The sequence below is a fragment of the Papilio polytes genome, unplaced genomic scaffold (genome assembly GCF_000836215.1).
Source record: "Papilio polytes unplaced genomic scaffold, Ppol_1.0 DF824191.1, whole genome shotgun sequence".
NCBI lineage: Eukaryota > Metazoa > Arthropoda > Insecta > Lepidoptera > Papilionidae > Papilio > Papilio polytes.
The window spans coordinates 1,171,581-1,183,063 of record NW_013525013.1 but is presented as its reverse complement, the minus strand read 5'-3'; positions in this window follow the sequence as shown (position 1 = coordinate 1,183,063).

Genomic DNA, 11,483 nt, shown 5'->3' with positions numbered 1-11,483 from the left:
AGTAATAAAAAGTATACATTTAATTTGAGAAAAGAATATAAAGAGTCTTTTATGTAAAACGTCATCATTTAGTCTCTCATAATTATGTCGCTAAACGCTTGTAACTTCTACCACTTCCACCGCATGCGCTCTCCCACGCTATACCACTAATCACACAGTAAGAACGAAATCTTTACCCCTCCTTACTTTCTAATAAAACCTTACCGCTATTAAGTACTTATTTATTCAAATACTTTAGAACAACGTTTTCAATATTATTTGTCATATTACATCTAATAAGTGAGTATTATCATCTACTAGCATTTGCCCGCGACTTCGTCCGCGTGGAATTAAAAAAAAAAACGAAAGTGAGTAGCCTGTGTTCTTCCAAACTATCCTCTACATTTATAGTATTTCATCGAAATCAGTTCAGCCGTTTGGTCTACAAACTCTAACAAACATCCATCCATCTAAACTTTCACATTTATAATATTAGTATGAAGTATGAAGTATGATTATGCTAAAATAGTGACATTTCAAAAGGTATTTACTAACATTATAAAAAGATTTGTAATTTTGTATGCATTGAAATAACTTAAAAACTACTGGGCCGATTTCAAAAAGTCTTACACCATTAAAAAGCTACTATATTATAATTTTTTAATTTCACGCGGACGAAGTCGCAAGCAACAGCTAGTATTTGATAAAAATATGACAATATAAAAGCACAAAAGAAACATGAACATTAAAAATGTCATTTTCTATAAAACTCAGATTAGTACACTATCGTGTGTAAATAACGTCAACTTAAGTTGTACTTTAGCCAATTTACTTACGTTCCCTTATTTTATTTGTCTTCCAAATTATTAACAAACAAAATCGATATGCAATTATAATAAAACATTCAACATATCTATTCATCAAAGTAATTTCTTGATTACATAGTTCATAAACAGTATCAACGATAGCTTTATTTCATAAAACGAAATAATACATCAAACGATTAAAGCTATTTTTGTTATAATAATTTCACACGAAGGTAGAGTAGGAGACTAGTACTGCCATTATGTAAACATACTGTTAAAATCGTCCTGTTCTCTTTACCGACAACCTTACTAAAATAGGCATATTTTTTTATGTTCATAAGCTTTGTCCGTATCGTTTATCCTTTCATGTGGTACTGCCTTACTGTTTCGCCCTCGTGGAAATCACTTTGTTTGAAGGTCATCTAGTTCATACAATGCTCGGCCAATAATTGTGACAAATGTTTGTTCAAACACTGGTGACAGCTGGGGTCACGGACAGGTGTCGTCAGCGTCATTACATGTGAATTACAAACGCAAACAATGGCAAATAGAAATCAATTAAAGTTCAAATAATAAATAATGGATTTGAAAACCCATTTCAATTTTATTTTAACTAGCTATCACCCGCGACTCCATCCGCATGGAATTAATTAAAACAAAAGTGAGTTGCCTATGTGTTCTTCCAGACTACATCTATACCAAATTTCATATAAATCCGTTCAGCAGTTTAGGCTACAAACTGTAACAAATCCATCCATCCCAACTTTCGCATTTACAACATTAGTATGATAGTAGCAAACAATATTAGATTCCCTGACTGTACATACTTTGTCAAAAACGTATTTTACAATCTATTCTAAGTATTATTATACAAACGTTGTACCGACAGCAAAATCAATTACAAACATTCGAATGTGGCCGAATATTAAGCAGATAAGATCAGATTACGTGATACTTGGTTGGAACATGACGCACGTCTATGTTTACACCGATACGACGATGGCGTGACGATAGCCTTCTATGTCAATGTCATAGGGACAGTTTGGTCGCAATTAGGGCTGTGTTGTCAACCGTACCTGCCTAGAATAGAATCTAATTACATTGATTGCCCTTATAGTCAACTAATAACCATTGTAAATTGTTTTACTAAACAAATAAGAGATGGGTGAATGGGTACTTACGAGATTTAGCTATCGCGTACCATCCTTGGACCACATCACTACTTAATATCGGGTAAGATCTTGGTAAAGCTCTAGTTTTAATTAAAAAAAAACAAAGCCCTTAATCGCATAGCACCGATAGCCGAATAGTGAAAGGGTCGAAGACTTGAATCTCGAAATACACGACCTTACTACCTACTTGAGCACACTTATGACTAAACTATGTCACAACTGTTTAGTCTCGCTTTGCATGTGCACTTGAATTTTAGTTGAGTAACAAAACATAAATCGGATGCGAAACAATCGACAATCGCACAACTTTTGTGCTGTGGTTCTTAATATAACAATTTGAAAACTAGTTACATTTGAGCAAATTATTAAACAAAAACTACAAATTACGTAGCACAAAACCAATTACCAATGTATTTTTAAAGGGGAAAATCATAGAGCGGGCAGAAATGGCGTGTCTTTAGTGCGTGTTTGTACCATCTTCATAAATATCGAGTTACCTAAACCGCACCGCGTCGCAGTAGCAGCGGCTACGAGGACCTGCACTGACGTACTGACAACTTTTTACACGACTATGAGTCATTAGAAAGGTATAATCTAAGACTTAAATAGACCTTAGCATTCGCCGTATTACATAGCTGTTACCCGCGACTCTCTCATGGTATTAAAAAAAATATACTTGACTTGATTATTACTTCTATGCTACACTTGCCGACGACGCGAACCCGTGGAAGACCACCTACTTTGCTGATGACGATCTAATAAGATATGAATGAAATAAACTTTGACGAACAAGCCTCTAAGATTCGTGCTGTCTGGAGACTTAGGACGAGGAAGGTCGACACCAAATAACGGGGAAAAAGCGACGACAGAAGAAGATTGTGACTTCCATGCCAAATTTTATCGAGATCCTTTCAGCAGAGGCTACAAACTCTAACAAACATCCATACATGTGGCCATCTAAACGTCCGCATCTATCTTATTACTAACATAAATTGGTATCTAAAAATTAAAATAAAAATATTTAGGAGCTCAAATAATTGGATTTAATTTCAGTTGAGGCCAAAATCATAATAAAACGAAATCGGTGTATAGGCACATCTATATGCTCAAATTGAATAAGCACCCGACTAAACTATCTGCCGATAAGTCTATAGACTAATTTAAATGCAAACTTATTCATATTATAATCACAAATCGCAACAAAGCTCATAAAGTTCCCTTGCAAGCATCGCGCAAGTAAAAAAAACCGTCGCGTGCTCGTCGCGTGCCCGTCGCGTGCCCGTAGCGATTTACTCCCGTCATGTTAATATTGCTAATCAATAAAAAAGTACAGGAACAATATCTGAAGAATTCCGTTGCGGTTATAACGAGATATTGCGGCATAACATTTTCATTGACTAAACTTCAGATATGCCGGTTTTGCGCACAACTGTTTAGTCTTGCTTTGATTCCTATCAGCTTATATGGTTACACTACTCGATTTTTATTTGTGCAACTAAACAGTTGAATTTACTGCGAAACAATAGACAATCGCACAAGAGTTGAGCAATTGTCAAATGCGCCCGCTCTTCATATTATAAAAGCGAATGTTCAGATGGATGAATGTTTATGATCACGTATCTGCAATTGCGGATGTTTATGGGCAGCGGTCGCTTTCCATTTCGGTGGATGTAACTGGCCGCTTACTCGTTTGCCACCTTATATTATAAAAAAAAGACATACCTCTAAAACTCCTCAAGGGATCTTAATAAAATTTGGCATAGATATTAAATAACATCTGGAAGAACTTATAGTAGGGTTTTTCGTTAAGTCTACAGACAAAGTCACGAGTAAAATCTAGTTTATGTATATGGAAATATCGAATTTTTGCGTATAGGTAACAAACACTGGAATGAAACTGAAATTTTGATGTTAAGTTTGGGTCCATCATACATTTATAATTAAATTTAGATGTAACTATCTCTTAGAAAGAATTAATCTTTTTTTTTGCTGGTTTTATTATTTTTTTTACGATACTTTTGGCAAGATTCGTATAAAAATAACAGCATTCTACAGCTGTACAATAATAACGTTCTCGTAATTTACAAAGATATGGACATTCGCAAAAATTCAAAAATATAAATTCATAACTAAATATACTTGTATCTAATAAAACAAACCATACTAAAGAATTATTACATGACTATAAATCTGACGAACTCGGTCGTAAAAAAGATACCAAAAACATGACAACTTACCACATTTCACCGCATTCCAAACACATCTATAACAATTAATTTTAACTTAAAACTTTGTAACTTAATAAATAACTCGTAATAATTCGCGTGTCCCAAGTATGCTACAACGTAGATGGTCTACGAAGGCATGCGGTTTCAAAGGCGTAGCGACGTAGACTGAATTTAAATATGCTACGAGGCGTGTTTTTTCGGAGGAACATTTTTTCGAACTACGGTTATCAATTACTAATATACGAATTCTAGCTTTTATTGTGTAACTAAACAAACCTAATAGAATTATTTTGTCATCAATACTCTGTAAAGAAATGAAAAAAACAAGTTTCGATACTTTTAATTAATGATTTACATTTAAAACTAGCTGTTGCTCGCGATTTCGCCTGCGTGTAATTAAAAAAACAATATAAAATATAGCCTACGTTACTCACAGATAAATTACCTTTGTAATGGTGAAAGTGTTTTTGAAATCGGCACAGTAGTTTTTACGTGAATCAAATACATATAAAAATAAAAATCTTTCCTCTTTATTACATTTTTACATTTTTACATTTTTACTTTATTACATTTTGTATAGAAGTATAGATATACATAAGAGGTTATTAAATATTTTAATAGTACTCTTTATTTCCTTCTTAATTTAATTAATAATAAAATGTAAATAATTCAAGTCTTAGTTACTTTCAACTAAAAGTTTTAATGGTATTGCTGGTAAAACGCACACGGTATCATTAAAGTCGGGATCGTTTGTGGTACCATACCGAGAATCGTAAACGGGACATAAATCAAAGTCTAGCAGGTAGTAGGTTGCAGGCTGTAGGTAGCTAGCGGGTAGCGGAGTACACTAGCACGACATTACAATATCCATTGCATTTGGTCTTAATGCCCGTGCACTTTGAACTCTATCCTTCTGTACATTGAACCATCCAATTTGATTACGTATTTTGTAGGGAAAATTAAAGTGTACCCCTTTAAGGACATAGAAAAGAAACCTTTAGGGCATTTATTTAGGAAATTCTAAAATTTGTGTTATTATTTAATATTAACAATATTAAGTGTTTATGATTGTCCATCCATCCATCTAAACATTAAAATTCATTTAGTAATTTTAATTGTCAAGAATAATTCCAGAATAGGTATGATTCGTGTTTTCAATTACGTCCCAACTTCAAAGCAGTTGTTATAAAACTGCATTTCCCCATAATGAGCACTTTAATAGCCTCAAGCTACCTGTTCCGACAATTTTATAGTAATTCCGCAATTACACGAGAATGGGCATGAAAAGTTTTATGTAAATTATTCACTTCGGCTTTGAAATTACTGAGAATCGAGACTTCGTCCACGTGAAATTAAAAAAAATAGTCTATACTAGTTGTTCCTGTGCGGTTCCATCCGCATGAAATTGTGAAAATTTTAATAATGTTTACATTTGTTAAATTATCAACAGCAAATGTCAAAATGACATGACATGACAAACCTTGGCAATCTTGCTTCCTTGATGTTGGCAGCAACTTATGGTCTCTTTTCCCTTTAGGATTTTATCCAAAATATTTACCCCCTAAGCTTAATAGCGTGAAAGTATATAGCCTAAAGCGTGACGTGTTTGGCTATTTAATAAAAAAATAATTATTCTAAAATATTCTGTTATTGCTGACATCTTAGGCAACAAAGAAGTGTGTGTTTACGCTTTATTATAATAATATAGATTAAATCCCAATTCAATTCCGAGAAAATCTTTTGGTACTGTAAAGTCATCCCCATTTAAAATTAATGTTAGTTTGAGGTAAAAGTAATTTATCGGACGTGTACAAACTACGTACGTATATTACGTAACGTAGAAGTCAAGTTGTTATTACGTAGATGTGCCGGATAAGACTGTAGGGGTAAGGGGCTGTTAGACCGAGCCGCAGACGGGGTGCGGTCAACAACCCCTCGCGTGTGACGGCTTGCGGTCAAGACGTTGGTCAACAATGCAACACATTCGCTAAATATAAGTGCACCATTTGAGAATATTGTTATCAAACTTCAGCTTATGCACGTCCCTGAAGACGTACTCTGAAGTTACCTCCGAGATAACTAGACTTGGCCCAACACATTTGTACCGAATATTAGAATTCCAATAAGAATTTTTTTTTAATTAACTTAATTATAACATGATTGAAAACGAATACATTTAAATACTAATTACATAATGCACATTGCTGCTTTCATTAAACAAAAGGTAATTTTGACACCTGAAAGTTGCAGTTTAGTTTAGCGAATGGACAATAGCTAACAGGGGCTAAGTTCGAGGGTACGGAAATTTTACGTAATTTCGTTCCGACAATGCGCAGTTTGACCTTAATCCATGTATTGCCAAACTTTGCACTATCAGACCACGTGGAACTAGGTTTGTGGCTAACGATCGTTTATAATAACAGTATATCTAACTTGTACATTTTGTTATTTATACTAATACGAGCTGTTGCCCGCGACTTCGTCCGCTTGGTATTAGAAAACATACGAACTATCTATATAAATTACAAAAAGCTACGTATCCCTCGGGAACCGGACATTTCTCTGGGATGAAGCTTATCTCATGTGTACTCCAGACTTTGTTTTATATCTGTGCCAAATTTCAATAAGATATGTTGAACCGTTGCAGAATGATCGATTGAACATTAAAAAACTAAATTAATGAATCCCACGGGAACCGTAACTATTCCCGGGATAAAAAGTAGCCTATGTGTCCTTCCAGACTATGCTTTGAACCTGTGCCAAATTTTATGGAGATCCGTTCAGCCGTTTAGGCTACAAACGCTAACAAACATCCATCCATCCATCCATCTAAACTTTCGCATTTATAATATTAGTAAGATAATAAAGCGTGAACACACTTCTCTGTTGTTTAAGATGTCAGCAATTATATACTAGATATTATACTTATATTATTATACGTTTTTTTAATAAAAAGCCCTACACTTACGTCACGCTTTAGGCTATATATTTTCACGTCATTAAACTTAGGGGGTAAATATTTTGGATAAGAACCCGAATGTGGGAAAGAAACCATAAGTTGCTGCCAACATCAAGGAAGCACGATTACCAAAGTTTTGTCATGTCATGTCATTGTGACATTTGCAACTGACAATTTGACACATGAAAACAATAAAAATAATTGTATGCTGATGAAATCACATGGGAATAGGTAGTTAGAAATAAAAGTATCGTAATTTACTAGCGTACTAATTATCTTAACGCCTAGTTCGCTAGGCTAGTAATTTAGTCAAGTAGCGAGTAATCTAGTAGCTAAAATACTCTTGACTAATGTCAATAGGATCGGTCTGATAAAGGAATTTAACTACTCATCATTATCCACTTGCCCTTATCCCTTACGGAGGGCCGGCACAGTATGTGCTGCTCTTCCATACAACTCTATCAGCCGTCATATCTGAATCCACTCTTTTCTTAAGCATATCCTCTTTCACACAACCCATCCATACTTTCTTCGGTCTTCCTCTTCCTTTGTAGCCATCCACATTCAATCTTAACACTTTCTGGTTTATGTCCCCATCATCTCGTCGCGTAACATGTCCATACCACGCTAACCTTTTGCTTCTCAATTTCTCCACCACTGGCGCTACTTTCAAACTTTCTCTAATATACACATTCTCAACTTTATCCAATCTTGTCACACCACACATCCATCTTAACATACGCATCTCAGCCACATGCAATCTCCTTTCATCCGCAACTTTGGTGGCTTTACATTATTAATGTTTTGGCTTTTAATTTTTTACTAGCCGGCCGCCTGCCTGACGCCAAACCCTCCTAGGGACTACTAAAGGAATTTAACTACTAACTTTACTAATATTATAAATTCGACAGTTTTGATGGATGTATGTATGTATGTAAGTTTTCACTTAATCTGCTGAAAGGAGCTCGATGAAATTTGATTATAGTCTGGAAGAACACATAGGCTACTTACTATTGTTATTGTTACGCGTTAGGAGTCGCGGGTGTAAGCTAGTTATTTATCTTTTATAGTAATATCTTTGATAGTGTGTTTATTGTTTGTTTATTTAGCTAGGAAAATTGTACAGAGTTAGCAAATTGCATTATAAATACGTGGGCAATGACAATAAGAAATTCGTCTGCATGATTATATTTCAAAAGAATTAAAAGATGCTTTAGTCCAACTGTACTTGCAATAGTACATTGACACAAGCGTGCGAGGTAATGTGAACACCCTGTGTTTCAAGGAGACTTTAGATTATAATCTATACTATTATAATAAAGCGTAAACACACACTTCTTTGCCTAAGATGTCAGTAATTACAGAATATTTTTAAATAATTCTTTTTTAATATAAAGCCCTACAATTACTTCACACTTTAGGCTATATACTTTCACGCTATTAAACTTAGTTGATAAAAATTTTGGATAAAAAGCTAATGTGGGAAAGAGACCATAAGTTGCAGCCAACATCAAGGAAGCAAGATTGCCATGGATTGTCATCATGTCTTGTCATTTTGACGTTTGCAGTTGAGAAATTGACAAATGTAAAGGATAAAATGAAGTTTTTATAATTACCTGCGGTTGTAGCCGCATGGGAACAGCTAGTTGATGATAAATTTATTTACGCAAAACGATTTTCTATTACGTTATGTACGTTTCTAATATAATTACTATTTAACTGAAGCTTTGAAAAAATAATACAGGTGTTATTATAAACAACTTCGAAGAAATCAAGAAGAAATACCTCCAACAATGTAACTTGGACACAAACATCCTGTAGTTTCGCTATCGTTTAACAATAATGTAACTATCATTTTCCTTGCTATTATCCGTTTCATATTACAATACGATAAGCTACTCAGAATGATCTACATTGTTTCTTTACTTTGACATTTAAATGACAGGATCTGACAAACTCGTGCCTCCTCTTTGTTAAATATAAACAAGTTCTATCATTGTTTATTGTGTCCTGATATTCTTAAGTATAAGCAGCTACAATTTATGGTATTTTTTGACGTAGTTATCTATTTTTTTTAAATAGCCATATAGAGAGAGATAGACACGTCAGCAAATGCGTGTCTTTGCCTTTGTTCTCGTGAAAGTTGGCGCATGTTATTAAGTACAACGTCTCTATGCCTAGTCTGTACATCTATTGTCAAAGATGTTTGCAAGCTTCAATGTCGTCATCTAGTTCCCAGACAACTCTGCATGTTCTAGTCAGCGAAATTGAGCACCTTTCTTTGAACATCATATCATACTCAGTAACGACTTACTTGGAATTGTTTATTAAGATCTTAACTACTTTATAGAAAGACTAGTTTTCGCCCGCGACTCCATCCGCGTGGAATTAAAAAACATAGCCTATGTTACTCACTGATAATGTAGCTTTTTAATGATGAAAGCCTTTTGTTTCGGCCAAGTAGTTTTTAAGTATTTTCAATACAAACAAAAAAACAAATCTTTCGTCTTTATGTGAAAGTATGATAAATATACACTACGCTTTCTGGCAAAGATTTACCGAAACCATTTAATATGAATAATACAATACTATACAATATACAGTACATAAATACCCTTCAAAGTCGTTTAACTCTGTGTTTACAAGAGTTATATAAATTGAATTAAGTAAAGTCACTAGCCAGCCATCCTGAATTAATTGTAATTTGTATAATTAGCAGTCTTATTATTAGATAACTGCCATTATTAGATATTTTTAGTTCACAAGCCTCACTAAAGGATATTTGACGTATGTGACAACGTTGGTGATAACCTTATTCCTATTAAAGCTATCTAAATGCTAAATGACCTTTAAACTTAATGATTGGTTTATTAAAACCATAAGTACACATTTACAATAGTGAACTGAAGGTAACCGGAATTTTTATTGAACATTTTTTGGATTGAAATCACTTACCGAAACGGGAATATTTCACACAATCTTTTCTTCACAGTATATTGTAGGTAAAGCAATGTTCGACAATTTTTAATGGTTGTTTTGTAAAATAGAAGCAAGAAAATTGAAACACGACGTGACAATACGAACTGTCAATTTTGTAATTGTTAAAAAGGAAATGTCAAATGCATTTTAATCATAAATTGCAGACATGTTTATTGCCAGTATTATGATAATTTAAAATGTCACAATTGGATAAAGGAAATCATGATGCCTCAAGAGATTAAAACAGTATACAGAGGAGGCATAGTTGACACTTTATTAGAAACATTTTTCACATGTCTATACAATTGTATTTAAATTTATTGCCAATAGGCGTCATTAAACATTTAAAAATTGTTGTAATTTTGTCAAATGTTTTATTACGATACATAGACACGAGGTGGCACTAAACTTGATAACTAACAAAGTACCTTTCAAGAAAGTTCCGATGAAAAAATGTTGTTCACTTTGTCTTGTCTGTACATTTTTTAAGTCTGCGAAGAAATTCAAAGAAATATGTGAAGTCAACCAGTAATACACCGTGGTTGACTTACCTAGTCGCATAACTTAAGTTAAACTCCCAGACCTTTATTAGGGTCGTATAATGAGCTGATGAAATGCTAACTGAGAATTCATAAAGCCAAAACATCCACACACAATTATGGATAGACGAGCTGTTGCCCGCGACTTCGTCGCGTGGTATTAGAAAACATACAAACTATATAAATTACAAAAAGTTACGTATCTTTCGGGAACGGGACATTTCTCGGGGATGAAGCTTATCCCATGTGTACTCCAGACTTTGTTTTATATCTGTGCCAAATTTCAATATGATATGTCGAACCGTTGCAAAATGATCGAGTAAACATTAAAAAACTAAATTAATGAATCCCACGGGAACCGTATCTATTCCCGGCATAAAAAGTAGCCTATGTGTTCTTCCAGACTATGCTAAACTTGTACCAAATTTCATAGAGATCCGTTCAGCCGTTTAGGCTACAAACACTAACAAACATCCATCCATCCATCCATCCATCTAAACTTTTGCATTTATAATATTAGTAAGAAGTAAGATTAAGGAATTCCAGGTATAATGTTATCATACAAGTTTCGACAATGAAAACTCATTGCAATTGTCGTAACCATCGAGTTCATTACAATATATCTGTTAGTTACATTCATCTGTATCCATTGAATGTTTTGTATCCAACATTGTTATAACCCGGACAATTTGAAACGTACACAGTACTGATATATTACAAAGATCGAAGTGTGCATTAATTTTAGTAGGGTTACCATCTCGGGCCACTCTTTATTGTGATCAATTATAGAGCGTGATGAGTTTCAATTGACGGCGGTGACG